This window comes from Paramisgurnus dabryanus, chromosome 9 (assembly GCF_030506205.2).
Source record: "Paramisgurnus dabryanus chromosome 9, PD_genome_1.1, whole genome shotgun sequence".
Taxonomy (NCBI): Eukaryota; Metazoa; Chordata; class Actinopteri; order Cypriniformes; family Cobitidae; genus Paramisgurnus; species Paramisgurnus dabryanus.
The window spans coordinates 5,422,090-5,442,568 of record NC_133345.1 but is presented as its reverse complement, the minus strand read 5'-3'; the positions used below and the strand labels follow the sequence as shown (position 1 = coordinate 5,442,568).

Sequence of the window (20,479 nt, the reverse complement as noted above, 5' to 3'; positions counted from 1 at the left end):
TCGATTCGAGAGACACTTCAAGGCTAATGTGGCAACGCAATGACATCGGTAAATGGTTACAGAAAGGACGCATTCATGGGAAAAAATGACATAAAAAAAATTATTAATTAATTAAATGCTTACAGCACCTGGTATTCCCAGGCGGTCTCCCATCCAAGTACTAACCAGGCCCGACCCTGCTTGGCTTCCGGGATCAGACGAGAGCGGGCGTGCTCAGGGTGGTGTGGCCGTAAGCGAGTGCAGACTTGATTCGAGAGACACTTCAAAACTAATGTGGCAACGCCATGCCATGGGAGAACGCTTACAGAAAGGACGCATTCATGGGAAAAAATGACATAAAAAAATAATTAATTAATTAAATGCTTAGAGCACCTGGTATTCCTCAGGCGGTCTCCCATCCAAGTACTAACCAGGCCCGACCCTGCTTGGCTTCCGAGATCAGACGAGAACGGGCGTGCTCAGGGTGGTGTGGCCGTAAGCGAGTGCTGACTCGATTCGAGAGACACTTCAAGGCTAATGTGGCAACGCAATGACATCGGTAAATGGTTACAGAAAGGACGCATTCATGGGAAAAAATGACATAAAAAAAATTATTAATTAATTAAATGCTTACAGCACCTGGTATTCCCAGGCGGTCTCCCATCCAAGTACTAACCAGGCCCGACCCTGCTTGGCTTCCGAGATCAGACGAGAGCGGGCGTGCTCAGGGTGGTGTGGCCGTAAGCGAGTGCTGACTCGCTTCGATAGACACTTCAAGACTTATGTGGCAACGCCATGACATCAGTGAACGCTTACAGAAAGGTCGCATTCATGGGAAAAAATGACATAAAAAAATATTTAATTAATTAAATGCTTACAGCACCTGGTATTCCCAGGCGGTCTCCCATCCAAGTACTAACCAGGCCCGACCCTGCTTGGCTTCCGAGATCAGACGAGAGCGGGCGTGCTCAGGGTGGTGTGGCCGTAAGCGAGTGCTGACTCGATTCGAGAGACACTTCAAGGCTAATGTGGCAACGCAATGACATCGGTAAATGGTTACAGAAAGGACGCATTCATGGGAAAAAATGACATAAAAAAAATTATTAATTAATTAAATGCTTACAGCACCTGGTATTCCCAGGCGGTCTCCCATCCAAGTACTAACCAGGCCCGACCCTGCTTGGCTTCCGAGATCAGACGAGAGCGGGCGTGCTCAGGGTGGTGTGGCCGTAAGCGAGTGCAGACTTGATTCGAGAGACACTTCAAAACTAATGTGGCAACGCCATGCCATGGGAGAACGCTTACAGAAAGGACGCATTCATGGGAAAAAATGACATAAAAAAATAATTAATTAATTAAATGCTTAGAGCACCTGGTATTCCCAGGCGGTCTCCCATCCAAGTACTAACCAGGCCCGACCCTGCTTGGCTTACGAGATCAGACGAGAGCGGGCGTGCTCAGGGTGGCGTGGCCGTAAGCGAGTGCTGACTTGATTCGAGAGACACTTCAAAACTAATGTGGCAACGCCATGCCATGGGAGAACGCTTACAGAAAGGACGCATTCATGGGAAAAATGACATAAATAATTAATTAATTTAATTCTTACAGCACCAGGTATTCCCAGGCGGTCTCCCATCCAAGTACTAACCAGGCCCGACCCTGCTTGGCTTCCGAGATCAGACGAGAGCGGGCGTGCTCAGGGTGGTGTGGCCGTAAACGAGTGCTGACTCGATTCGAGAGACACTTCAAGGCTAATGTGGCAACGCAATGACATCGGTAAATGGTTACAGAAAGGACGCATTCATGGGAAAAAATGACATAAAAAAAATAATTAATTAATTAAATGCTTACAGCACCTGGTATTCCCAGGCGGTCTCCCATCCAAGTACTAACCAGGCCCGACCCTGCTTGGCTTCCGAGATCAGACGAGAGCGGGCGTGCTCAGGGTGGTGTGGCCGTAAGCGAGTGCTGACTCGATTCGAGAGACACTTCAAGGCTAATGTGGCAACGCAATGACATCGGTAAATGGTTACAGAAAGGACGCATTCATGGGAAAATATGACATAAATAAATATTTAATTAATTAAATGCTTACAGCACCTGGTATTCCCAGGCGGTCTCCCATCCAAGTACTAACCAGGCCCGACCCTGCTTGGCTTCCGAGATCAGACGAGAGCGGGCGTGCTCAGGGTGGCGTGGCCGTAAGCGAGTGCTGACTTGATTCGAGAGACACTTCAAAACTAATGTGGCAACGCCATGCCATGGGAGAACGCTTACAGAAAGGACGCATTCATGGGAAAAAATGACATAAAAAAATAATTAATTAATTAAATGCTTAGAGCACCTGGTATTCCCAGGCGGTCTCCCATCCAAGTACTAACCAGGCCCGACCCTGCTTGGCTTCCGAGATCAGACGAGAACGGGCGTGCTCAGGGTGGTGTGGCCGTAAGCGAGTGCTGACTCGATTCGAGAGACACTTCAAGGCTAATGTGGCAACGCAATGACATCGGTAAATGGTTACAGAAAGGACGCATTCATGGGAAAAAATGACATAAAAAAAAATTATTAATTAATTAAATGCTTACAGCACCTGGTATTCCCAGGCGGTCTCCCATCCAAGTACTAACCAGGCCCGACCCTGCTTGGCTTCCGAGATCAGACGAGAGCGGGCGTGCTCAGGGTGGTGTGGCCGTAAGCGAGTGCTGACTCGCTTCGATAGACACTTCAAGACTTATGTGGCAACGCCATGACATCAGTGAACGCTTACAGAAAGGTCGCATTCATGGGAAAAAATGACATAAAAAAATATTTAATTAATTAAATGCTTACAGCACCTGGTATTCCCAGGCGGTCTCCCATCCAAGTACTAACCAGGCCCGACCCTGCTTGGCTTCCGAGATCAGACGAGAGCGGGCGTGCTCAGGGTGGTGTGGCCGTAAGCGAGTGCTGACTCGATTCGAGAGACACTTCAAGGCTAATGTGGCAACGCAATGACATTGGTAAATGGTTACAGAAAGGACGCATTCATGGGAAAAAATGACATAAAAAAAATTATTAATTAATTAAATGCTTACAGCACCTGGTATTCCCAGGCGGTCTCCCATCCAAGTACTAACCAGGCCCGACCCTGCTTGGCTTCCGAGATCAGACGAGAGCGGGCGTGCTCAGGGTGGTGTGGCCGTAAGCGAGTGCAGACTTGATTCGAGAGACACTTCAAAACTAATGTGGCAACGCCATGCCATGGGAGAACGCTTACAGAAAGGACGCATTCATGGGAAAAAATGACATAAAAAAATTATTAATTAATTAAATGCTTAGAGCACCTGGTATTCCCAGGCGGTCTCCCATCCAAGTACTAACCAGGCCCGACCCTGCTTGGCTTACGAGATCAGACGAGAGCGGGCGTGCTCAGGGTGGCGTGGCCGTAAGCGAGTGCTGACTTGATTCGAGAGACACTTCAAAACTAATGTGGCAACGCCATGCCATGGGAGAACGCTTACAGAAAGGACGCATTCATGGGAAAAATGACATAAATAATTAATTAATTTAATTCTTACAGCACCAGGTATTCCCAGGCGGTCTCCCATCCAAGTACTAACCAGGCCCGACCCTGCTTGGCTTCCGAGATCAGACGAGAGCGGGCGTGCTCAGGGTGGTGTGGCCGTAAACGAGTGCTGACTCGATTCGAGAGACACTTCAAGGCTAATGTGGCAACGCAATGACATCGGTAAATGGTTACAGAAAGGACGCATTCATGGGAAAAAATGACATAAAAAAAATAATTAATTAATTAAATGCTTACAGCACCTGGTATTCCCAGGCGGTCTCCCATCCAAGTACTAACCAGGCCCGACCCTGCTTGGCTTCCGAGATCAGACGAGAGCGGGCGTGCTCAGGGTGGTGTGGCCGTAAGCGAGTGCTGACTCGATTCGAGAGACACTTCAAGGCTAATGTGGCAACGCAATGACATCGGTAAATGGTTACAGAAAGGACGCATTCATGGGAAAATATGACATAAATAAATATTTAATTAATTAAATGCTTACAGCACCTGGTATTCCCAGGCGGTCTCCCATCCAAGTACTAACCAGGCCCGACCCTGCTTGGCTTCCGAGATCAGACGAGAGCGGGCGTGCTCAGGGTGGCGTGGCCGTAAGCGAGTGCTGACTTGATTCGAGAGACACTTCAAAACTAATGTGGCAACGCCATGCCATGGGAGAACGCTTACAGAAAGGACGCATTCATGGGAAAAATGACATAAATAATTAATTAATTTAATTCTTACAGCACCAGGTATTCCCAGGCGGTCTCCCATCCAAGTACTAACCAGGCCCGACCCTGCTTGGCTTCCGAGATCAGACGAGAGCGGGCGTGCTCAGGGTGGTGTGGCCGTAAACGAGTGCTGACTCGATTCGAGAGACACTTCAAGGCTAATGTGGCAACGCAATGACATCGGTAAATGGTTACAGAAAGGACGCATTCATGGGAAAAAATGACATAAAAAAAATAATTAATCAATTAAATTATTACAGCATCTGGTATTCCCAGGCGGTCTCCCATCCAAGTACTAACCAGGCCCGACCCTGCTTGGCTTCCGAGATCAGACGAGAGCGGGCGTGCTCAGGGTGGTGTGGCCGTAAACGAGTGCTGACCCGATTCGAGAGACACTTCAAGGCTAATGTGGCAACGCAATGACATCGGTAAATGGTTACAGAAAGGACGCATTCATGGGAAAAAATGACATAAAAAAAATAATTAATTAATTAAATGCTTACAGCACCTGGTATTCCCAGGCGGTCTCCCATCCAAGTACTAACCAGGCCCGACCCTGCTTGGCTTCCGAGATCAGACGAGAGCGGGCGTGCTCAGGGTGGTGTGGCCGTAAGCGAGTGCTGACTCGCTTCGATAGACACTTCAAGACTTATGTGGCAACGCCATGACATCACTGAACGCTTACAGAAAGATCGCATTCATGGGAAAAAATGACATAAAAAAATAATTAATTAATTAAATGCTTACAGCACCTGGTATTCCCAGGCGGTCTCCCATCCAAGTACTAACCAGGCCCGACCCTGCTTGGCTTCCGAGATCAGACGAGAGCGGGCGTGCTCAGGGTGGTGTGGCCGTAAGCGAGTGCTGACTCGATTCGAGAGACACTTCAAGGCTAATGTGGCAACGCAATGACATCGGTAAATGGTTACAGAAAGGACGCATTCATGGGAAAAAATGACATAAAAAAATAATTAATTAATTAAATGCTTACAGCACCTGGTATTCCCAGGCGGTCTCCCATCCAAGTACTAACCAGGCCCGACCCTGCTTGGCTTCCGAGATCAGACGAGAGCGGGCGTGCTCAGGGTGGTGTGGCCGTAAACGAGTGCTGACTCGATTCGAGAGACACTTCAAGGCTAATGTGGCAACGCAATGACATCGGTAAATGGTTACAGAAAGGACGCATTCATGGGAAAAAATGACATAAAAAAATTATTAATTAATTAAATGCTTACAGCACCTGGTATTCCCAGGCGGTCTCCCATCCAAGTACTAACCAGGCCCGACCCTGCTTGGCTTCCGAGATCAGACGAGAGCGGGCGTGCTCAGGGTGGTGTGGCCGTAAGCGAGTGCCGACTCGAATCGACAGACACTTCAAGACTTATGTGGCAACGCCATGACATCAGTGAACGCTTACAGAAAGAACGCATTCATGGGAAAAAATGACATAAATAAATATTTAATTAATTAAATGCTTACAGCACCTGGTATTCCCAGGCAATCTCCCATCCAAGTACTAACCAGGCCCGACCCTGCTTGGCTTCCGAGATCAGACGAGAGCGGGCGTGCTCAGGGTGGTGTGGCCGTAAGCGAGTGCTGACTCGATTCGAGAGACACTTCAAGGCTAATGTGGCAACGCAATGACATCGGTAAATGGTTACAGAAAGGACGCATTCATGGGAAAAAATGACATAAAAAAAATTATTAATTAATTAAATGCTTACAGCACCTGGTATTCCCAGGCGGTCTCCCATCCAAGTACTAACCAGGCCCGACCCTGCTTGGCTTCCGAGATCAGACGAGAGCGGGCGTGCTCAGGGTGGTGTGGCCGTAAGCGAGTGCTGACTCGATTCGAGAGACACTTCAAGGCTAATGTGGCAACGCAATGACATCGGTAAATGGTTACAGAAAGGACGCATTCATGGGAAAAAATGACATAAAAAAAATTATTAATTAATTAAATGCTTACAGCACCTGGTATTCCCAGGCGGTCTCCCATCCAAGTACTAACCAGGCCCGACCCTGCTTGGCTTCCGAGATCAGACGAGAGCGGGCGTGCTCAGGGTGGTGTGGCCGTAAGCGAGTGCAGACTTGATTCGAGAGACACTTCAAAACTAATGTGGCAACGCCATGCCATGGGAGAACGCTTACAGAAAGGACGCATTCATGGGAAAAAATGACATAAAAAAATAATTAATTAATTAAATGCTTAGAGCACCTGGTATTCCCAGGCGGTCTCCCATCCAAGTACTAACCAGGCCCGACCCTGCTTGGCTTACGAGATCAGACGAGAGCGGGCGTGCTCAGGGTGGCGTGGCCGTAAGCGAGTGCTGACTTGATTCGAGAGACACTTCAAAACTAATGTGGCAACGCCATGCCATGGGAGAACGCTTACAGAAAGGACGCATTCATGGGAAAAATGACATAAATAATTAATTAATTTAATTCTTACAGCACCAGGTATTCCCAGGCGGTCTCCCATCCAAGTACTAACCAGGCCCGACCCTGCTTGGCTTCCGAGATCAGACGAGAGCGGGCGTGCTCAGGGTGGTGTGGCCGTAAACGAGTGCTGACTCGATTCGAGAGACACTTCAAGGCTAATGTGGCAACGCAATGACATCGGTAAATGGTTACAGAAAGGACGCATTCATGGGAAAAAATGACATAAAAAAAATAATTAATTAATTAAATGCTTACAGCACCTGGTATTCCCAGGCGGTCTCCCATCCAAGTACTAACCAGGCCCGACCCTGCTTGGCTTCCGAGATCAGACGAGAGCGGGCGTGCTCAGGGTGGTGTGGCCGTAAGCGAGTGCTGACTCGATTCGAGAGACACTTCAAGGCTAATGTGGCAACGCAATGACATCGGTAAATGGTTACAGAAAGGACGCATTCATGGGAAAATATGACATAAATAAATATTTAATTAATTAAATGCTTACAGCACCTGGTATTCCCAGGCGGTCTCCCATCCAAGTACTAACCAGGCCCGACCCTGCTTGGCTTCCGAGATCAGACGAGAGCGGGCGTGCTCAGGGTGGCGTGGCCGTAAGCGAGTGCTGACTTGATTCGAGAGACACTTCAAAACTAATGTGGCAACGCCATGCCATGGGAGAACGCTTACAGAAAGGACGCATTCATGGGAAAAATGACATAAATAATTAATTAATTTAATTCTTACAGCACCAGGTATTCCCAGGCGGTCTCCCATCCAAGTACTAACCAGGCCCGACCCTGCTTGGCTTCCGAGATCAGACGAGAGCGGGCGTGCTCAGGGTGGTGTGGCCGTAAACGAGTGCTGACTCGATTCGAGAGACACTTCAAGGCTAATGTGGCAACGCAATGACATCGGTAAATGGTTACAGAAAGGACGCATTCATGGGAAAAAATGACATAAAAAAAATAATTAATCAATTAAATTATTACAGCATCTGGTATTCCCAGGCGGTCTCCCATCCAAGTACTAACCAGGCCCGACCCTGCTTGGCTTCCGAGATCAGACGAGAGCGGGCGTGCTCAGGGTGGTGTGGCCGTAAACGAGTGCTGACCCGATTCGAGAGACACTTCAAGGCTAATGTGGCAACGCAATGACATCGGTAAATGGTTACAGAAAGGACGCATTCATGGGAAAAAATGACATAAAAAAAATAATTAATTAATTAAATGCTTACAGCACCTGGTATTCCCAGGCGGTCTCCCATCCAAGTACTAACCAGGCCCGACCCTGCTTGGCTTCCGAGATCAGACGAGAGCGGGCGTGCTCAGGGTGGTGTGGCCGTAAGCGAGTGCTGACTCGCTTCGATAGACACTTCAAGACTTATGTGGCAACGCCATGACATCACTGAACGCTTACAGAAAGATCGCATTCATGGGAAAAAATGACATAAAAAAATAATTAATTAATTAAATGCTTACAGCACCTGGTATTCCCAGGCGGTCTCCCATCCAAGTACTAACCAGGCCCGACCCTGCTTGGCTTCCGAGATCAGACGAGAGCGGGCGTGCTCAGGGTGGTGTGGCCGTAAGCGAGTGCTGACTCGATTCGAGAGACACTTCAAGGCTAATGTGGCAACGCAATGACATCGGTAAATGGTTACAGAAAGGACGCATTCATGGGAAAAAATGACATAAAAAAATAATTAATTAATTAAATGCTTACAGCACCTGGTATTCCCAGGCGGTCTCCCATCCAAGTACTAACCAGGCCCGACCCTGCTTGGCTTCCGAGATCAGACGAGAGCGGGCGTGCTCAGGGTGGTGTGGCCGTAAACGAGTGCTGACTCGATTCGAGAGACACTTCAAGGCTAATGTGGCAACGCAATGACATCGGTAAATGGTTACAGAAAGGACGCATTCATGGGAAAAAATGACATAAAAAAAATTATTAATTAATTAAATGCTTACAGCACCTGGTATTCCCAGGCGGTCTCCCATCCAAGTACTAACCAGGCCCGACCCTGCTTGGCTTCCGAGATCAGACGAGAGCGGGCGTGCTCAGGGTGGTGTGGCCGTAAGCGAGTGCCGACTCGAATCGACAGACACTTCAAGACTTATGTGGCAACGCCATGACATCAGTGAACGCTTACAGAAAGAACGCATTCATGGGAAAAAATGACATAAATAAATATTTAATTAATTAAATGCTTACAGCACCTGGTATTCCCAGGCAATCTCCCATCCAAGTACTAACCAGGCCCGACCCTGCTTGGCTTCCGAGATCAGACGAGAGCGGGCGTGCTCAGGGTGGTGTGGCCGTAAGCGAGTGCTGACTCGATTCGAGAGACACTTCAAGGCTAATGTGGCAACGCAATGACATCGGTAAATGGTTACAGAAAGGACGCATTCATGGGAAAATATGACATAAATAAATATTTAATTAATTAAATGCTTACAGCACCTGGTATTCCCAGGCGGTCTCCCATCCAAGTACTAACCAGGCCCGACCCTGCTTGGCTTCCGAGATCAGACGAGAGCGGGCGTGCTCAGGGTGGCGTGGCCGTAAGCGAGTGCTGACTTGATTCGAGAGACACTTCAAAACTAATGTGGCAACGCCATGCCATGGGAGAACGCTTACAGAAAGGACGCATTCATGGGAAAAAATGACATAAAAAAATAATTAATTAATTAAATGCTTAGAGCACCTGGTATTCCCAGGCGGTCTCCCATCCAAGTACTAACCAGGCCCGACCCTGCTTGGCTTCCGAGATCAGACGAGAACGGGCGTGCTCAGGGTGGTGTGGCCGTAAGCGAGTGCTGACTCGATTCGAGAGACACTTCAAGGCTAATGTGGCAACGCAATGACATCGGTAAATGGTTACAGAAAGGACGCATTCATGGGAAAAAATGACATAAAAAAAATTTATTAATTAATTAAATGCTTACAGCACCTGGTATTCCCAGGCGGTCTCCCATCCAAGTACTAACCAGGCCCGACCCTGCTTGGCTTCCGAGATCAGACGAGAGCGGGCGTGCTCAGGGTGGTGTGGCCGTAAGCGAGTGCTGACTCGCTTCGATAGACACTTCAAGACTTATGTGGCAACGCCATGACATCAGTGAACGCTTACAGAAAGGTCGCATTCATGGGAAAAAATGACATAAAAAAATATTTAATTAATTAAATGCTTACAGCACCTGGTATTCCCAGGCGGTCTCCCATCCAAGTACTAACCAGGCCCGACCCTGCTTGGCTTCCGAGATCAGACGAGAGCGGGCGTGCTCAGGGTGGTGTGGCCGTAAGCGAGTGCTGACTCGATTCGAGAGACACTTCAAGGCTAATGTGGCAACGCAATGACATCGGTAAATGGTTACAGAAAGGACGCATTCATGGGAAAAAATGACATAAAAAAATTTTTTAATTAATTAAATGCTTACAGCACCTGGTATTCCCAGGCGGTCTCCCATCCAAGTACTAACCAGGCCCGACCCTGCTTGGCTTCCGAGATCAGACGAGAGCGGGCGTGCTCAGGGTGGTGTGGCCGTAAGCGAGTGCAGACTTGATTCGAGAGACACTTCAAAACTAATGTGGCAACGCCATGCCATGGGAGAACGCTTACAGAAAGGACGCATTCATGGGAAAAAATGACATAAAAAATTATTAATTAATTAAATGCTTAGAGCACCTGGTATTCCCAGGCGGTCTCCCATCCAAGTACTAACCAGGCCCGACCCTGCTTGGCTTACGAGATCAGATGAGAGCGGGCGTGCTCAGGGTGGCGTGGCCGTAAGCGAGTGCTGACTTGATTCGAGAGACACTTCAAAACTAATGTGGCAACGCCATGCCATGGGAGAACGCTTACAGAAAGGACGCATTCATGGGAAAAATGACATAAATAATTAATTAATTTAATTCTTACAGCACCAGGTATTCCCAGGCGGTCTCCCATCCAAGTACTAACCAGGCCCGACCCTGCTTGGCTTCCGAGATCAGACGAGAGCGGGCGTGCTCAGGGTGGTGTGGCCGTAAACGAGTGCTGACTCGATTCGAGAGACACTTCAAGGCTAATGTGGCAACGCAATGACATCGGTAAATGGTTACAGAAAGGACGCATTCATGGGAAAAAATGACATAAAAAAAATAATTAATTAATTAAATGCTTACAGCACCTGGTATTCCCAGGCGGTCTCCCATCCAAGTACTAACCAGGCCCGACCCTGCTTGGCTTCCGAGATCAGACGAGAGCGGGCGTGCTCAGGGTGGTGTGGCCGTAAGCGAGTGCTGACTCGATTCGAGAGACACTTCAAGGCTAATGTGGCAACGCAATGACATCGGTAAATGGTTACAGAAAGGACGCATTCATGGGAAAATATGACATAAATAAATATTTAATTAATTAAATGCTTACAGCACCTGGTATTCCCAGGCGGTCTCCCATCCAAGTACTAACCAGGCCCGACCCTGCTTGGCTTCCGAGATCAGACGAGAGCGGGCGTGCTCAGGGTGGCGTGGCCGTAAGCGAGTGCTGACTTCATTCGAGAGACACTTCAAAACTAATGTGGCAACGCCATGCCATGGGAGAACGCTTACAGAAAGGACGCATTCATGGGAAAAATGACATAAATAATTAATTAATTTAATTCTTACAGCACCAGGTATTCCCAGGCGGTCTCCCATCCAAGTACTAACCAGGCCCGACCCTGCTTGGCTTCCGAGATCAGACGAGAGCGGGCGTGCTCAGGGTGGTGTGGCCGTAAACGAGTGCTGACTCGATTCGAGAGACACTTCAAGGCTAATGTGGCAACGCAATGACATCGGTAAATGGTTACAGAAAGGACGCATTCATGGGAAAAAATGACATAAAAAAAATAATTAATCAATTAAATTATTACAGCATCTGGTATTCCCAGGCGGTCTCCCATCCAAGTACTAACCAGGCCCGACCCTGCTTGGCTTCCGAGATCAGACGAGAGCGGGCGTGCTCAGGGTGGTGTGGCCGTAAACGAGTGCTGACCCGATTCGAGAGACACTTCAAGGCTAATGTGGCAACGCAATGACATCGGTAAATGGTTACAGAAAGGACGCATTCATGGGAAAAAATGACATAAAAAAAATAATTAATTAATTAAATGCTTACAGCACCTGGTATTCCCAGGCGGTCTCCCATCCAAGTACTAACCAGGCCCGACCCTGCTTGGCTTCCGAGATCAGACGAGAGCGGGCGTGCTCAGGGTGGTGTGGCCGTAAGCGAGTGCTGACTCGCTTCGATAGACACTTCAAGACTTATGTGGCAACGCCATGACATCACTGAACGCTTACAGAAAGATCGCATTCATGGGAAAAAATGACATAAAAAAATAATTAATTAATTAAATGCTTACAGCACCTGGTATTCCCAGGCGGTCTCCCATCCAAGTACTAACCAGGCCCGACCCTGCTTGGCTTCCGAGATCAGACGAGAGCGGGCGTGCTCAGGGTGGTGTGGCCGTAAGCGAGTGCTGACTCGATTCGAGAGACACTTCAAGGCTAATGTGGCAACGCAATGACATCGGTAAATGGTTACAGAAAGGACGCATTCATGGGAAAAAATGACATAAAAAAATAATTAATTAATTAAATGCTTACAGCACCTGGTATTCCCAGGCGGTCTCCCATCCAAGTACTAACCAGGCCCTACCCTGCTTGGCTTCCGAGATCAGACGAGAGCGGGCGTGCTCAGGGTGGTGTGGCCGTAAGCGAGTGCTGACTCGATTCGAGAGACACTTCAAGGCTAATGTGGCAACGCAATGACATCGGTAAATGGTTACAGAAAGGACGCATTCATGGGAAAAAATGACATAAAAAAAATTATTAATTAATTAAATGCTTACAGCACCTGGTATTCCCAGGCGGTCTCCCATCCAAGTACTAACCAGGCCCGACCCTGCTTGGCTTCCGAGATCAGACGAGAGCGGGCGTGCTCAGGGTGGTGTGGCCGTAAGCGAGTGCAGACTTGATTCGAGAGACACTTCAAAACTAATGTGGCAACGCCATGCCATGGGAGAACGCTTACAGAAAGGACGCATTCATGGGAAAATATGACATAAATAAATATTTAATTAATTAAATGCTTACAGCACCTGGTATTCCCAGGCGGTCTCCCATCCAAGTACTAACCAGGCCCGACCCTGCTTGGCTTCCGAGATCAGACGAGAGCGGGCGTGCTCAGGGTGGTGTAGCCGTAAGCGAGTGCCGACTCGAATCGACAGACACTTCAAGACTTATGTGGCAACGCCATGACATCAGTGAACGCTTACAGAAAGAACGCATTCATGGGAAAAAATGACATAAATAAATATTTAATTAATTAAATGCTTACAGCACCTGGTATTCCCAGGCAATCTCCCATCCAAGTACTAACCAGGCCCGACCCTGCTTGGCTTCCGAGATCAGACGAGAGCGGGCGTGCTCAGGGTGGTGTGGCCGTAAGCGAGTGCTGACTCGATTCGAGAGACACTTCAAGGCTAATGTGGCAACGCAATGACATCGGTAAATGGTTACAGAAAGGACGCATTCATGGGAAAAAATGACATAAAAAAAATTATTAATTAATTAAATGCTTACAGCACCTGGTATTCCCAGGCGGTCTCCCATCCAAGTACTAACCAGGCCCGACCCTGCTTGGCTTCCGAGATCAGACGAGAGCGGGCGTGCTCAGGGTGGTGTGGCCGTAAGCGAGTGCAGACTTGATTCGAGAGACACTTCAAAACTAATGTGGCAACGCCATGCCATGGGAGAACGCTTACAGAAAGGACTCATTCATGGGAAAAATGACATAAATAATTAATTAATTTAATTCTTACAGCACCAGGTATTCCCAGGCGGTCTCCCATCCAAGTACTAACCAGGCCCGACCCTGCTTGGCTTCCGAGATCAGACGAGAGCGGGCGTGCTCAGGGTGGTGTGGCCGTAAACGAGTGCTGACTCGATTCGAGAGACACTTCAAGGCTAATGTGGCAACGCAATGACATCGGTAAATGGTTACAGAAAGGACGCATTCATGGGAAAAAATGACATAAAAAAAATAATTAATTAATTAAATGCTTACAGCACCTGGTATTCCCAGGCGGTCTCCCATCCAAGTACTAACCAGGCCCGACCCTGCTTGGCTTCCGAGATCAGACGAGAGCGGGCGTGCTCAGGGTGGTGTGGCCGTAAGCGAGTGCTGACTCGATTCGAGAGACACTTCAAGGCTAATGTGGCAACGCAATGACATCGGTAAATGGTTACAGAAAGGACGCATTCATGGGAAAATATGACATAAATAAATATTTAATTAATTAAATGCTTACAGCACCTGGTATTCCCAGGCGGTCTCCCATCCAAGTACTAACCAGGCCCGACCCTGCTTGGCTTCCGAGATCAGACGAGAGCGGGCGTGCTCAGGGTGGCGTGGCCGTAAGCGAGTGCTGACTTGATTCGAGAGACACTTCAAAACTAATGTGGCAACGCCATGCCATGGGAGAACGCTTACAGAAAGGACGCATTCATGGGAAAAATGACATAAATAATTAATTAATTTAATTCTTACAGCACCAGGTATTCCCAGGCGGTCTCCCATCCAAGTACTAACCAGGCCCGACCCTGCTTGGCTTCCGAGATCAGACGAGAGCGGGCGTGCTCAGGGTGGTGTGGCCGTAAACGAGTGCTGACTCGATTCGAGAGACACTTCAAGGCTAATGTGGCAACGCAATGACATCGGTAAATGGTTACAGAAAGGACGCATTCATGGGAAAAAATGACATAAAAAAAATAATTAATCAATTAAATTATTACAGCATCTGGTATTCCCAGGCGGTCTCCCATCCAAGTACTAACCAGGCCCGACCCTGCTTGGCTTCCGAGATCAGACGAGAGCGGGCGTGCTCAGGGTGGTGTGGCCGTAAACGAGTGCTGACCCGATTCGAGAGACACTTCAAGGCTAATGTGGCAACGCAATGACATCGGTAAATGGTTACAGAAAGGACGCATTCATGGGAAAAAATGACATAAAAAAAATAATTAATTAATTAAATGCTTACAGCACCTGGTATTCCCAGGCGGTCTCCCATCCAAGTACTAACCAGGCCCGACCCTGCTTGGCTTCCGAGATCAGACGAGAGCGGGCGTGCTCAGGGTGGTGTGGCCGTAAGCGAGTGCTGACTCGCTTCGATAGACACTTCAAGACTTATGTGGCAACGCCATGACATCACTGAACGCTTACAGAAAGATCGCATTCATGGGAAAAAATGACATAAAAAAATAATTAATTAATTAAATGCTTACAGCACCTGGTATTCCCAGGCGGTCTCCCATCCAAGTACTAACCAGGCCCGACCCTGCTTGGCTTCCGAGATCAGACGAGAGCGGGCGTGCTCAGGGTGGTGTGGCCGTAAGCGAGTGCTGACTCGATTCGAGAGACACTTCAAGGCTAATGTGGCAACGCAATGACATCGGTAAATGGTTACAGAAAGGACGCATTCATGGGAAAAAATGACATAAAAAAATAATTAATTAATTAAATGCTTACAGCACCTGGTATTCCCAGGCGGTCTCCCATCCAAGTACTAACCAGGCCCTACCCTGCTTGGCTTCCGAGATCAGACGAGAGCGGGCGTGCTCAGGGTGGTGTGGCCGTAAGCGAGTGCTGACTCGATTCGAGAGACACTTCAAGGCTAATGTGGCAACGCAATGACATCGGTAAATGGTTACAGAAAGGACGCATTCATGGGAAAAAATGACATAAAAAAAATTATTAATTAATTAAATGCTTACAGCACCTGGTATTCCCAGGCGGTCTCCCATCCAAGTACTAACCAGGCCCGACCCTGCTTGGCTTCCGAGATCAGACGAGAGCGGGCGTGCTCAGGGTGGTGTGGCCGTAAGCGAGTGCAGACTTGATTCGAGAGACACTTCAAAACTAATGTGGCAACGCCATGCCATGGGAGAACGCTTACAGAAAGGACGCATTCATGGGAAAATATGACATAAATAAATATTTAATTAATTAAATGCTTACAGCACCTGGTATTCCCAGGCGGTCTCCCATCCAAGTACTAACCAGGCCCGACCCTGCTTGGCTTCCGAGATCAGACGAGAGCGGGCGTGCTCAGGGTGGTGTAGCCGTAAGCGAGTGCCGACTCGAATCGACAGACACTTCAAGACTTATGTGGCAACGCCATGACATCAGTGAACGCTTACAGAAAGAACGCATTCATGGGAAAAAATGACATAAATAAATATTTAATTAATTAAATGCTTACAGCACCTGGTATTCCCAGGCAATCTCCCATCCAAGTACTAACCAGGCCCGACCCTGCTTGGCTTCCGAGATCAGACGAGAGCGGGCGTGCTCAGGGTGGTGTGGCCGTAAGCGAGTGCTGACTCGATTCGAGAGACACTTCAAGGCTAATGTGGCAACGCAATGACATCGGTAAATGGTTACAGAAAGGACGCATTCATGGGAAAAAATGACATAAAAAAAATTATTAATTAATTAAATGCTTACAGCACCTGGTATTCCCAGGCGGTCTCCCATCCAAGTACTAACCAGGCCCGACCCTGCTTGGCTTCCGAGATCAGACGAGAGCGGGCGTGCTCAGGGTGGTGTGGCCGTAAGCGAGTGCAGACTTGATTCGAGAGACACTTCAAAACTAATGTGGCAACGCCATGCCATGGGAGAACGCTTACAGAAAGGACGCATTCATGGGAAAAAATGACATTAAAAAATAATTAATTAATTAAATGCTTAGAGCACCTGGTATTCCCAGGCGGTCTCCCATCCAAGTACTAACCAGGCCCGACCCTGCTTGGCTTACGAGATCAGACGAGAGCGGGCGTGCTCAGGGTGGCGTGGCCGTAAGCGAGTGCTGACTTGATTCGAGAGACACTTCAAAACTAATGTGGCAACGCCATGCCATGGGAGAACGCTTACAGAAAGGACGCATTCATGGGAAAAATGACATAAATAATTAATTAATTTAATTCTTACAGCACCAGGTATTCCCAGGCGGTCTCCCATCCAAGTACTAACCAGGCCCGACCCTGCTTGGCTTCCGAGATCAGACGAGAGCGGGCGTGCTCAGGGTGGTGTGGCCGTAAACGAGTGCTGACTCGATTCGAGAGACACTTCAAGGTTAATGTGGCAACGCAATGACATCGGTAAATGGTTACAGAAAGGACGCATTCATGGGAAAAAATGACATAAAAAAAATAATTGATTAATTAAATGCTTACAGCACCTGGTATTCCCAGGCGGTCTCCCATCCAAGTACTAACCAGGCCCGACCCTGCTTGGCTTCCGAGATCAGACGAGAGCGGGCGTGCTCAGGGTGGTGTGGCCGTAAGCGAGTGCTGACTCGATTCGAGAGACACTTCAAGGCTAATGTGGCAACGCAATGACATCGGTAAATGGTTACAGAAAGGACGCATTCATGGGAAAATATGACATAAATAAATATTTAATTAATTAAATGCTTACAGCACCTGGTATTCCCAGGCGGTCTCCCATCCAAGTACTAACCAGGCCCGACCCTGCTTGGCTTCCGACATTAGACGAGAGCGGGCGTGCTCAGGGTGGTGTGGCCGTAAGCGAGTGCTGACACGCTTCGATAGACACTTCAAGACTTATGTGGCAACGCCATGACATCGGTGAACGCTTACAGAAAGATCGCATTCATGGGAAAAAATGACATAAAAAAATAATTAATTAATTAAATGCTTACAGCACCTGGTATTCCCAGGCGGTCTCCCATCCAAGTACTAACCAGGCCCGACCCTGCTTGGCTTACGAGATCAGACGAGAACGGACGTGCTCAGGGTGGTGTGGCCGTAAGCGAGTGCTGACTCGATTCGAGAGACACTTCAAGGCTAATGTGGCAACGCAATGACATCGGTAAATGGTTACAGAAAGGACGCATTCATGGGAAAAAATGACATAAAAAAAATAATTAATTAATTAAATGCTTACAGCACCTGGTATTCCCAGGCGGTCTCCCATCCAAGTACTAACCAGGCCCGACCCTGCTTGGCTTCCGAGATCAGACGAGAGCGGGCGTGCTCAGGGTGGTGTGGCCGTAAGCGAGTGCTGACTCGCTTCGATAGACACTTCAAGACTTATGTGGCAACGCCATGACATCATTGAACGCTTACAGAAAGGTCGCATTCATGGGAAAAAATGACATAAAAAAATAATTAATTAATTAAATGCTTACAGCACCTGGTATTCCCAGGCGGTCTCCCATCCAAGTACTAACCAGGCCCGACCCTGCTTGGCTTCCGAGATCAGACGAGAGCGGGCGTGCTCAGGGTGGTGTGGCCGTAAGCGAGTGCTGACTCGCTTCGATAGACACTTCAAGACTTATGTGGCAACGCCATGACATCAGTGAACGCTTACAGAAAGATCGCATTCATGGGAAAAAATGACATAAAAAAATAATTAATTAATTAAATGCTTACAGCACCTGGTATTCCCAGGCGGTCTCCCATCCAAGTACTAACCAGGCCCGACCCTGCTTGGCTTCCGAGATCAGACGAGAGCGGGCGTGCTCAGGGTGGTGTGGCCGTAAGCGAGTGCTGACTCGATTCGAGAGACACTTCAAGGCTAATGTGGCAACGCAATGACATCGGTAAATGGTTACAGAAAGGACGCATTCATGGGAAAAAATGACATAAAAAAATAATTAATTAATTAAATGCTTACAGCACCTGGTATTCCCAGGCGGTCTCCCATCCAAGTACTAACCAGGCCCGACCCTGCTTGGCTTCCGAGATCAGACGAGAGCGGGCGTGCTCAGGGTGGTGTGGCCGTAAGCGAGTGCTGACTCGATTCGAGAGACACTTCAAGGCTAATGTGGCAACGCAATGACATCGGTAAATGGTTACAGAAAGGACGCATTCATGGGAAAAAATGACATAAAAAAAATTATTAATTAATTAAATGCTTACAGCACCTGGTATTCCCAGGCGGTCTCCCATCCAAGTACTAACCAGGCCCGACCCTGCTTGGCTTCCGAGATCAGACGAGAGCGGGCGTGCTCAGGGTGGTGTGGCCGTAAGCGAGTGCAGACTTGATTCGAGAGACACTTCAAAACTAATGTGGCAACGCCATGCCATGGGAGAACGCTTACAGAAAGGACGCATTCATGGGAAAATATGACATAAATAAATATTTAATTAATTAAATGCTTACAGCACCTGGTATTCCCAGGCGGTCTCCCATCCAAGTACTAACCAGGCCCGACCCTGCTTGGCTTCCGAGATCAGACGAGAGCGGGCGTGCTCAGGGTGGTGTGGCCGTAAGCGAGTGCCGACTCGAATCGACAGACACTTCAAGACTTATGTGGCAACGCCATGACATCAGTGAACGCTTACAGAAAGAACGCATTCATGGGAAAAAATGACATAAATAAATATTTAATTAATTAAATGCTTACAGCACCTGGTATTCCCAGGCAATCTCCCATCCAAGTACTAACCAGGCCCGACCCTGCTTGGCTTTCGAGATCAGACGAGAGCGGGCGTGCTCAGGGTGGTGTGGCCGTAAGCGAGTGCTGACTCGATTCGAGAGACACTTCAAGGCTAATGTGGCAACGCAATGACATCGGTAAATGGTTACAGAAAGGACGCATTCATGGGAAAAAATGACATAAAAAAAATTATTAATTAATTAAATGCTTACAGCACCTGGCATTCCCAGGCGGTCTCCCATCCAAGTACTAACCAGGCCCGACCCTGCTTGGCTTCCGAGATCAGACGAGAGCGGGCGTGCTCAGGGTGGTGTGGCCGTAAGCGAGTGCAGACTTGATTCGAGAGACACTTCAAAACTAATGTGGCAACGCCATGCCATGGGAGAACGCTTACAGAAAGGACGCATTCATGGGAAAAAATGACATAAAAAAATAATTAATTAATTAAATGCTTAGAGCACCTGGTATTCCCAGGCGGTCTCCCATCCAAGTACTAACCAGGCCCGACCCTGCTTGGCTTACGAGATCAGACGAGAGCGGGCGTGCTCAGGGTGGCGTGGCCGTAAGCGAGTGCTGACTTGATTCGAGAGACACTTCAAAACTAATGTGGCAACGCCATGCCATGGGAGAACGCTTACAGAAAGGACGCATTCATGGGAAAAATGACATAAATAATTAATTAATTTAATTCTTACAGCACCAGGTATTCCCAGGCGGTCTCCCATCCAAGTACTAACCAGGCCCGACCCTGCTTGGCTTCCGAGATCAGACGAGAGCGGGCGTGCTCAGGGTGGTGTGGCCGTAAACGAGTGCTGACTCGATTCGAGAGACACTTCAAGGTTAATGTGGCAACGCAATGACATCGGTAAATGGTTACAGAAAGGACGCATTCATGGGAAAAAATGACATAAAAAAAATAATTGATTAATTAAATGCTTACAGCACCTGGTATTCCCAGGCGGTCTCCCATCCAAGTACTAACCAGGCCCGACCCTGCTTGGCTTCCGAGATCAGACGAGAGCGGGCGTGCTCAGGGTGGTGTGGCCGTAAGCGAGTGCTGACTCGATTCGAGAGACACTTCAAGGCTAATGTGGCAACGCAATGACATCGGTAAATGGTTACAGAAAGGACGCATTCATGGGAAAATATGACATAAATAAATATTTAATTAATTAAATGCTTACAGCACCTGGTATTCCCATGCGGTCTCCCATCCAAGTACTAACCAGGCCCGACCCTGCTTGGCTTACGAGATCAGACGAGAACGGACGTGCTCAGGGTGGTGTGGCCGTAAGCGAGTGCTGACTCGA

The 20,479-nt window shown here is 48.3% G+C and overlaps 65 non-coding genes and 19 pseudogenes across 65 annotated transcripts; all 84 read right to left on the bottom strand.

Annotated features, from left to right (window-relative positions):
* Positions 1-116: 116 nt before the first annotated feature.
* Positions 117-235, bottom strand: LOC135723423 (5S ribosomal RNA). The gene has a single exon (XR_010523128.1). It is a non-coding gene; the product is annotated as a 5S ribosomal RNA (ribosomal RNA).
* A 125-nt stretch (positions 236-360) lies between these two features.
* LOC135726270 (5S ribosomal RNA) lies at positions 361-480 on the bottom strand (annotated as a pseudogene).
* Positions 481-606: 126 nt separating this feature from the next.
* Positions 607-725, bottom strand: LOC135723450 (5S ribosomal RNA). Its single transcript, XR_010523155.1, has one exon. It is a non-coding gene; the product is annotated as a 5S ribosomal RNA (ribosomal RNA).
* A 125-nt stretch (positions 726-850) lies between these two features.
* On the bottom strand, positions 851-969 carry LOC135723439 (5S ribosomal RNA). The gene has a single exon (XR_010523144.1). It is a non-coding gene; the product is annotated as a 5S ribosomal RNA (ribosomal RNA).
* Positions 970-1,095: 126 nt separating this feature from the next.
* LOC135723428 (5S ribosomal RNA) lies at positions 1,096-1,214 on the bottom strand. The gene has a single exon (XR_010523133.1). It is a non-coding gene; the product is annotated as a 5S ribosomal RNA (ribosomal RNA).
* A 125-nt stretch (positions 1,215-1,339) lies between these two features.
* Positions 1,340-1,458, bottom strand: LOC135726424 (5S ribosomal RNA; annotated as a pseudogene).
* Positions 1,459-1,578: 120 nt separating this feature from the next.
* On the bottom strand, positions 1,579-1,697 carry LOC135724547 (5S ribosomal RNA). Its single transcript, XR_010524211.1, has one exon. It is a non-coding gene; the product is annotated as a 5S ribosomal RNA (ribosomal RNA).
* Positions 1,698-1,823: 126 nt separating this feature from the next.
* On the bottom strand, positions 1,824-1,942 carry LOC135723417 (5S ribosomal RNA). Its single transcript, XR_010523122.1, has one exon. It is a non-coding gene; the product is annotated as a 5S ribosomal RNA (ribosomal RNA).
* Positions 1,943-2,067: 125 nt separating this feature from the next.
* Positions 2,068-2,186, bottom strand: LOC135723645 (5S ribosomal RNA). Its single transcript, XR_010523338.1, has one exon. It is a non-coding gene; the product is annotated as a 5S ribosomal RNA (ribosomal RNA).
* Positions 2,187-2,311: 125 nt separating this feature from the next.
* On the bottom strand, positions 2,312-2,430 carry LOC135725044 (5S ribosomal RNA). Its single transcript, XR_010524697.1, has one exon. It is a non-coding gene; the product is annotated as a 5S ribosomal RNA (ribosomal RNA).
* Positions 2,431-2,557: 127 nt separating this feature from the next.
* LOC135754202 (5S ribosomal RNA) lies at positions 2,558-2,676 on the bottom strand. Its single transcript, XR_010534152.1, has one exon. It is a non-coding gene; the product is annotated as a 5S ribosomal RNA (ribosomal RNA).
* Positions 2,677-2,801: 125 nt separating this feature from the next.
* Positions 2,802-2,920, bottom strand: LOC135755183 (5S ribosomal RNA). The gene has a single exon (XR_010535101.2). It is a non-coding gene; the product is annotated as a 5S ribosomal RNA (ribosomal RNA).
* A 126-nt stretch (positions 2,921-3,046) lies between these two features.
* Positions 3,047-3,165, bottom strand: LOC135754201 (5S ribosomal RNA). The gene has a single exon (XR_010534151.1). It is a non-coding gene; the product is annotated as a 5S ribosomal RNA (ribosomal RNA).
* Positions 3,166-3,290: 125 nt separating this feature from the next.
* Positions 3,291-3,409, bottom strand: LOC135756958 (5S ribosomal RNA; annotated as a pseudogene).
* A 120-nt stretch (positions 3,410-3,529) lies between these two features.
* Positions 3,530-3,648, bottom strand: LOC135755949 (5S ribosomal RNA). The gene has a single exon (XR_010535843.2). It is a non-coding gene; the product is annotated as a 5S ribosomal RNA (ribosomal RNA).
* Positions 3,649-3,774: 126 nt separating this feature from the next.
* Positions 3,775-3,893, bottom strand: LOC135756412 (5S ribosomal RNA). Its single transcript, XR_012337664.1, has one exon. It is a non-coding gene; the product is annotated as a 5S ribosomal RNA (ribosomal RNA).
* A 125-nt stretch (positions 3,894-4,018) lies between these two features.
* LOC135756823 (5S ribosomal RNA) lies at positions 4,019-4,137 on the bottom strand. Its single transcript, XR_012337567.1, has one exon. It is a non-coding gene; the product is annotated as a 5S ribosomal RNA (ribosomal RNA).
* Positions 4,138-4,257: 120 nt separating this feature from the next.
* LOC135756984 (5S ribosomal RNA) lies at positions 4,258-4,376 on the bottom strand. The gene has a single exon (XR_012337614.1). It is a non-coding gene; the product is annotated as a 5S ribosomal RNA (ribosomal RNA).
* A 126-nt stretch (positions 4,377-4,502) lies between these two features.
* On the bottom strand, positions 4,503-4,621 carry LOC135755673 (5S ribosomal RNA; annotated as a pseudogene).
* A 126-nt stretch (positions 4,622-4,747) lies between these two features.
* LOC135754199 (5S ribosomal RNA) lies at positions 4,748-4,866 on the bottom strand. The gene has a single exon (XR_010534150.1). It is a non-coding gene; the product is annotated as a 5S ribosomal RNA (ribosomal RNA).
* A 125-nt stretch (positions 4,867-4,991) lies between these two features.
* LOC135755809 (5S ribosomal RNA) lies at positions 4,992-5,110 on the bottom strand. Its single transcript, XR_010535708.2, has one exon. It is a non-coding gene; the product is annotated as a 5S ribosomal RNA (ribosomal RNA).
* A 125-nt stretch (positions 5,111-5,235) lies between these two features.
* On the bottom strand, positions 5,236-5,354 carry LOC135756675 (5S ribosomal RNA). The gene has a single exon (XR_012337552.1). It is a non-coding gene; the product is annotated as a 5S ribosomal RNA (ribosomal RNA).
* A 125-nt stretch (positions 5,355-5,479) lies between these two features.
* On the bottom strand, positions 5,480-5,598 carry LOC135754884 (5S ribosomal RNA). The gene has a single exon (XR_010534812.2). It is a non-coding gene; the product is annotated as a 5S ribosomal RNA (ribosomal RNA).
* Positions 5,599-5,723: 125 nt separating this feature from the next.
* LOC135757250 (5S ribosomal RNA) lies at positions 5,724-5,842 on the bottom strand (annotated as a pseudogene).
* A 126-nt stretch (positions 5,843-5,968) lies between these two features.
* Positions 5,969-6,087, bottom strand: LOC135754198 (5S ribosomal RNA). The gene has a single exon (XR_010534149.1). It is a non-coding gene; the product is annotated as a 5S ribosomal RNA (ribosomal RNA).
* A 126-nt stretch (positions 6,088-6,213) lies between these two features.
* LOC135756674 (5S ribosomal RNA) lies at positions 6,214-6,332 on the bottom strand. The gene has a single exon (XR_012337663.1). It is a non-coding gene; the product is annotated as a 5S ribosomal RNA (ribosomal RNA).
* A 125-nt stretch (positions 6,333-6,457) lies between these two features.
* Positions 6,458-6,576, bottom strand: LOC135754706 (5S ribosomal RNA; annotated as a pseudogene).
* Positions 6,577-6,696: 120 nt separating this feature from the next.
* Positions 6,697-6,815, bottom strand: LOC135755440 (5S ribosomal RNA). The gene has a single exon (XR_010535346.2). It is a non-coding gene; the product is annotated as a 5S ribosomal RNA (ribosomal RNA).
* A 126-nt stretch (positions 6,816-6,941) lies between these two features.
* LOC135755948 (5S ribosomal RNA) lies at positions 6,942-7,060 on the bottom strand. The gene has a single exon (XR_010535842.2). It is a non-coding gene; the product is annotated as a 5S ribosomal RNA (ribosomal RNA).
* Positions 7,061-7,185: 125 nt separating this feature from the next.
* Positions 7,186-7,304, bottom strand: LOC135754797 (5S ribosomal RNA). The gene has a single exon (XR_010534727.2). It is a non-coding gene; the product is annotated as a 5S ribosomal RNA (ribosomal RNA).
* A 120-nt stretch (positions 7,305-7,424) lies between these two features.
* On the bottom strand, positions 7,425-7,543 carry LOC135756079 (5S ribosomal RNA). Its single transcript, XR_012337613.1, has one exon. It is a non-coding gene; the product is annotated as a 5S ribosomal RNA (ribosomal RNA).
* Positions 7,544-7,669: 126 nt separating this feature from the next.
* LOC135726180 (5S ribosomal RNA) lies at positions 7,670-7,788 on the bottom strand (annotated as a pseudogene).
* Positions 7,789-7,914: 126 nt separating this feature from the next.
* LOC135723292 (5S ribosomal RNA) lies at positions 7,915-8,033 on the bottom strand. Its single transcript, XR_010523000.1, has one exon. It is a non-coding gene; the product is annotated as a 5S ribosomal RNA (ribosomal RNA).
* A 125-nt stretch (positions 8,034-8,158) lies between these two features.
* On the bottom strand, positions 8,159-8,277 carry LOC135723281 (5S ribosomal RNA). The gene has a single exon (XR_010522989.1). It is a non-coding gene; the product is annotated as a 5S ribosomal RNA (ribosomal RNA).
* Positions 8,278-8,402: 125 nt separating this feature from the next.
* Positions 8,403-8,521, bottom strand: LOC135723455 (5S ribosomal RNA). Its single transcript, XR_010523160.1, has one exon. It is a non-coding gene; the product is annotated as a 5S ribosomal RNA (ribosomal RNA).
* A 126-nt stretch (positions 8,522-8,647) lies between these two features.
* Positions 8,648-8,766, bottom strand: LOC135723270 (5S ribosomal RNA). Its single transcript, XR_010522978.1, has one exon. It is a non-coding gene; the product is annotated as a 5S ribosomal RNA (ribosomal RNA).
* A 125-nt stretch (positions 8,767-8,891) lies between these two features.
* Positions 8,892-9,010, bottom strand: LOC135725260 (5S ribosomal RNA; annotated as a pseudogene).
* A 125-nt stretch (positions 9,011-9,135) lies between these two features.
* On the bottom strand, positions 9,136-9,254 carry LOC135723641 (5S ribosomal RNA). Its single transcript, XR_010523335.1, has one exon. It is a non-coding gene; the product is annotated as a 5S ribosomal RNA (ribosomal RNA).
* A 125-nt stretch (positions 9,255-9,379) lies between these two features.
* On the bottom strand, positions 9,380-9,498 carry LOC135725042 (5S ribosomal RNA). Its single transcript, XR_010524695.1, has one exon. It is a non-coding gene; the product is annotated as a 5S ribosomal RNA (ribosomal RNA).
* Positions 9,499-9,625: 127 nt separating this feature from the next.
* On the bottom strand, positions 9,626-9,744 carry LOC135723259 (5S ribosomal RNA). The gene has a single exon (XR_010522967.1). It is a non-coding gene; the product is annotated as a 5S ribosomal RNA (ribosomal RNA).
* A 125-nt stretch (positions 9,745-9,869) lies between these two features.
* Positions 9,870-9,988, bottom strand: LOC135723248 (5S ribosomal RNA). The gene has a single exon (XR_010522956.1). It is a non-coding gene; the product is annotated as a 5S ribosomal RNA (ribosomal RNA).
* A 126-nt stretch (positions 9,989-10,114) lies between these two features.
* LOC135723235 (5S ribosomal RNA) lies at positions 10,115-10,233 on the bottom strand. The gene has a single exon (XR_010522944.1). It is a non-coding gene; the product is annotated as a 5S ribosomal RNA (ribosomal RNA).
* Positions 10,234-10,357: 124 nt separating this feature from the next.
* On the bottom strand, positions 10,358-10,476 carry LOC135726320 (5S ribosomal RNA; annotated as a pseudogene).
* Positions 10,477-10,596: 120 nt separating this feature from the next.
* Positions 10,597-10,715, bottom strand: LOC135724542 (5S ribosomal RNA). Its single transcript, XR_010524206.1, has one exon. It is a non-coding gene; the product is annotated as a 5S ribosomal RNA (ribosomal RNA).
* A 126-nt stretch (positions 10,716-10,841) lies between these two features.
* LOC135723224 (5S ribosomal RNA) lies at positions 10,842-10,960 on the bottom strand. The gene has a single exon (XR_010522933.1). It is a non-coding gene; the product is annotated as a 5S ribosomal RNA (ribosomal RNA).
* A 125-nt stretch (positions 10,961-11,085) lies between these two features.
* LOC135723640 (5S ribosomal RNA) lies at positions 11,086-11,204 on the bottom strand. Its single transcript, XR_010523334.1, has one exon. It is a non-coding gene; the product is annotated as a 5S ribosomal RNA (ribosomal RNA).
* A 120-nt stretch (positions 11,205-11,324) lies between these two features.
* Positions 11,325-11,443, bottom strand: LOC135724540 (5S ribosomal RNA). Its single transcript, XR_010524204.1, has one exon. It is a non-coding gene; the product is annotated as a 5S ribosomal RNA (ribosomal RNA).
* Positions 11,444-11,569: 126 nt separating this feature from the next.
* Positions 11,570-11,688, bottom strand: LOC135726179 (5S ribosomal RNA; annotated as a pseudogene).
* Positions 11,689-11,814: 126 nt separating this feature from the next.
* On the bottom strand, positions 11,815-11,933 carry LOC135723213 (5S ribosomal RNA). The gene has a single exon (XR_010522922.1). It is a non-coding gene; the product is annotated as a 5S ribosomal RNA (ribosomal RNA).
* A 125-nt stretch (positions 11,934-12,058) lies between these two features.
* Positions 12,059-12,177, bottom strand: LOC135723202 (5S ribosomal RNA). Its single transcript, XR_010522911.1, has one exon. It is a non-coding gene; the product is annotated as a 5S ribosomal RNA (ribosomal RNA).
* A 125-nt stretch (positions 12,178-12,302) lies between these two features.
* Positions 12,303-12,421, bottom strand: LOC135726040 (5S ribosomal RNA). The gene has a single exon (XR_010524934.1). It is a non-coding gene; the product is annotated as a 5S ribosomal RNA (ribosomal RNA).
* A 126-nt stretch (positions 12,422-12,547) lies between these two features.
* Positions 12,548-12,666, bottom strand: LOC135723191 (5S ribosomal RNA). The gene has a single exon (XR_010522900.1). It is a non-coding gene; the product is annotated as a 5S ribosomal RNA (ribosomal RNA).
* Positions 12,667-12,791: 125 nt separating this feature from the next.
* On the bottom strand, positions 12,792-12,910 carry LOC135723577 (5S ribosomal RNA). Its single transcript, XR_010523275.1, has one exon. It is a non-coding gene; the product is annotated as a 5S ribosomal RNA (ribosomal RNA).
* Positions 12,911-13,035: 125 nt separating this feature from the next.
* Positions 13,036-13,154, bottom strand: LOC135725259 (5S ribosomal RNA; annotated as a pseudogene).
* A 126-nt stretch (positions 13,155-13,280) lies between these two features.
* On the bottom strand, positions 13,281-13,399 carry LOC135756743 (5S ribosomal RNA). Its single transcript, XR_012337662.1, has one exon. It is a non-coding gene; the product is annotated as a 5S ribosomal RNA (ribosomal RNA).
* Positions 13,400-13,519: 120 nt separating this feature from the next.
* On the bottom strand, positions 13,520-13,638 carry LOC135754901 (5S ribosomal RNA). The gene has a single exon (XR_010534829.2). It is a non-coding gene; the product is annotated as a 5S ribosomal RNA (ribosomal RNA).
* A 126-nt stretch (positions 13,639-13,764) lies between these two features.
* Positions 13,765-13,883, bottom strand: LOC135754794 (5S ribosomal RNA). The gene has a single exon (XR_010534725.2). It is a non-coding gene; the product is annotated as a 5S ribosomal RNA (ribosomal RNA).
* A 125-nt stretch (positions 13,884-14,008) lies between these two features.
* On the bottom strand, positions 14,009-14,127 carry LOC135754700 (5S ribosomal RNA). The gene has a single exon (XR_010534637.2). It is a non-coding gene; the product is annotated as a 5S ribosomal RNA (ribosomal RNA).
* Positions 14,128-14,247: 120 nt separating this feature from the next.
* On the bottom strand, positions 14,248-14,366 carry LOC135754792 (5S ribosomal RNA). Its single transcript, XR_010534723.2, has one exon. It is a non-coding gene; the product is annotated as a 5S ribosomal RNA (ribosomal RNA).
* A 126-nt stretch (positions 14,367-14,492) lies between these two features.
* On the bottom strand, positions 14,493-14,611 carry LOC135754699 (5S ribosomal RNA; annotated as a pseudogene).
* Positions 14,612-14,737: 126 nt separating this feature from the next.
* LOC135754791 (5S ribosomal RNA) lies at positions 14,738-14,856 on the bottom strand. Its single transcript, XR_010534722.2, has one exon. It is a non-coding gene; the product is annotated as a 5S ribosomal RNA (ribosomal RNA).
* A 125-nt stretch (positions 14,857-14,981) lies between these two features.
* On the bottom strand, positions 14,982-15,100 carry LOC135756367 (5S ribosomal RNA). Its single transcript, XR_012337661.1, has one exon. It is a non-coding gene; the product is annotated as a 5S ribosomal RNA (ribosomal RNA).
* A 125-nt stretch (positions 15,101-15,225) lies between these two features.
* Positions 15,226-15,344, bottom strand: LOC135756375 (5S ribosomal RNA). The gene has a single exon (XR_012337441.1). It is a non-coding gene; the product is annotated as a 5S ribosomal RNA (ribosomal RNA).
* A 126-nt stretch (positions 15,345-15,470) lies between these two features.
* LOC135756992 (5S ribosomal RNA) lies at positions 15,471-15,589 on the bottom strand. The gene has a single exon (XR_012337660.1). It is a non-coding gene; the product is annotated as a 5S ribosomal RNA (ribosomal RNA).
* A 125-nt stretch (positions 15,590-15,714) lies between these two features.
* Positions 15,715-15,833, bottom strand: LOC135755770 (5S ribosomal RNA). The gene has a single exon (XR_010535670.2). It is a non-coding gene; the product is annotated as a 5S ribosomal RNA (ribosomal RNA).
* Positions 15,834-15,958: 125 nt separating this feature from the next.
* LOC135755380 (5S ribosomal RNA) lies at positions 15,959-16,077 on the bottom strand (annotated as a pseudogene).
* A 126-nt stretch (positions 16,078-16,203) lies between these two features.
* Positions 16,204-16,322, bottom strand: LOC135736432 (5S ribosomal RNA). Its single transcript, XR_012337659.1, has one exon. It is a non-coding gene; the product is annotated as a 5S ribosomal RNA (ribosomal RNA).
* A 125-nt stretch (positions 16,323-16,447) lies between these two features.
* LOC135736717 (5S ribosomal RNA) lies at positions 16,448-16,566 on the bottom strand (annotated as a pseudogene).
* A 120-nt stretch (positions 16,567-16,686) lies between these two features.
* On the bottom strand, positions 16,687-16,805 carry LOC135736725 (5S ribosomal RNA). The gene has a single exon (XR_010527946.2). It is a non-coding gene; the product is annotated as a 5S ribosomal RNA (ribosomal RNA).
* Positions 16,806-16,931: 126 nt separating this feature from the next.
* On the bottom strand, positions 16,932-17,050 carry LOC135737261 (5S ribosomal RNA). Its single transcript, XR_010528356.2, has one exon. It is a non-coding gene; the product is annotated as a 5S ribosomal RNA (ribosomal RNA).
* Positions 17,051-17,175: 125 nt separating this feature from the next.
* On the bottom strand, positions 17,176-17,294 carry LOC135736514 (5S ribosomal RNA; annotated as a pseudogene).
* Positions 17,295-17,419: 125 nt separating this feature from the next.
* Positions 17,420-17,538, bottom strand: LOC135754080 (5S ribosomal RNA; annotated as a pseudogene).
* A 126-nt stretch (positions 17,539-17,664) lies between these two features.
* On the bottom strand, positions 17,665-17,783 carry LOC135755405 (5S ribosomal RNA). Its single transcript, XR_010535313.2, has one exon. It is a non-coding gene; the product is annotated as a 5S ribosomal RNA (ribosomal RNA).
* Positions 17,784-17,908: 125 nt separating this feature from the next.
* On the bottom strand, positions 17,909-18,027 carry LOC135754189 (5S ribosomal RNA). The gene has a single exon (XR_010534140.1). It is a non-coding gene; the product is annotated as a 5S ribosomal RNA (ribosomal RNA).
* A 125-nt stretch (positions 18,028-18,152) lies between these two features.
* On the bottom strand, positions 18,153-18,271 carry LOC135754188 (5S ribosomal RNA). The gene has a single exon (XR_010534139.1). It is a non-coding gene; the product is annotated as a 5S ribosomal RNA (ribosomal RNA).
* Positions 18,272-18,396: 125 nt separating this feature from the next.
* Positions 18,397-18,515, bottom strand: LOC135754696 (5S ribosomal RNA). The gene has a single exon (XR_010534633.2). It is a non-coding gene; the product is annotated as a 5S ribosomal RNA (ribosomal RNA).
* Positions 18,516-18,641: 126 nt separating this feature from the next.
* Positions 18,642-18,760, bottom strand: LOC135754788 (5S ribosomal RNA). The gene has a single exon (XR_010534719.2). It is a non-coding gene; the product is annotated as a 5S ribosomal RNA (ribosomal RNA).
* A 125-nt stretch (positions 18,761-18,885) lies between these two features.
* Positions 18,886-19,004, bottom strand: LOC135756069 (5S ribosomal RNA). The gene has a single exon (XR_012337658.1). It is a non-coding gene; the product is annotated as a 5S ribosomal RNA (ribosomal RNA).
* A 125-nt stretch (positions 19,005-19,129) lies between these two features.
* Positions 19,130-19,248, bottom strand: LOC135756374 (5S ribosomal RNA; annotated as a pseudogene).
* A 126-nt stretch (positions 19,249-19,374) lies between these two features.
* Positions 19,375-19,493, bottom strand: LOC135754187 (5S ribosomal RNA). Its single transcript, XR_010534138.2, has one exon. It is a non-coding gene; the product is annotated as a 5S ribosomal RNA (ribosomal RNA).
* Positions 19,494-19,618: 125 nt separating this feature from the next.
* On the bottom strand, positions 19,619-19,737 carry LOC135755904 (5S ribosomal RNA; annotated as a pseudogene).
* Positions 19,738-19,857: 120 nt separating this feature from the next.
* On the bottom strand, positions 19,858-19,976 carry LOC135754186 (5S ribosomal RNA). Its single transcript, XR_010534137.2, has one exon. It is a non-coding gene; the product is annotated as a 5S ribosomal RNA (ribosomal RNA).
* A 126-nt stretch (positions 19,977-20,102) lies between these two features.
* LOC135754184 (5S ribosomal RNA) lies at positions 20,103-20,221 on the bottom strand. Its single transcript, XR_010534135.1, has one exon. It is a non-coding gene; the product is annotated as a 5S ribosomal RNA (ribosomal RNA).
* Positions 20,222-20,346: 125 nt separating this feature from the next.
* Positions 20,347-20,465, bottom strand: LOC135754183 (5S ribosomal RNA; annotated as a pseudogene).
* Between the last annotated feature and the right edge of the window lie 14 nt (positions 20,466-20,479).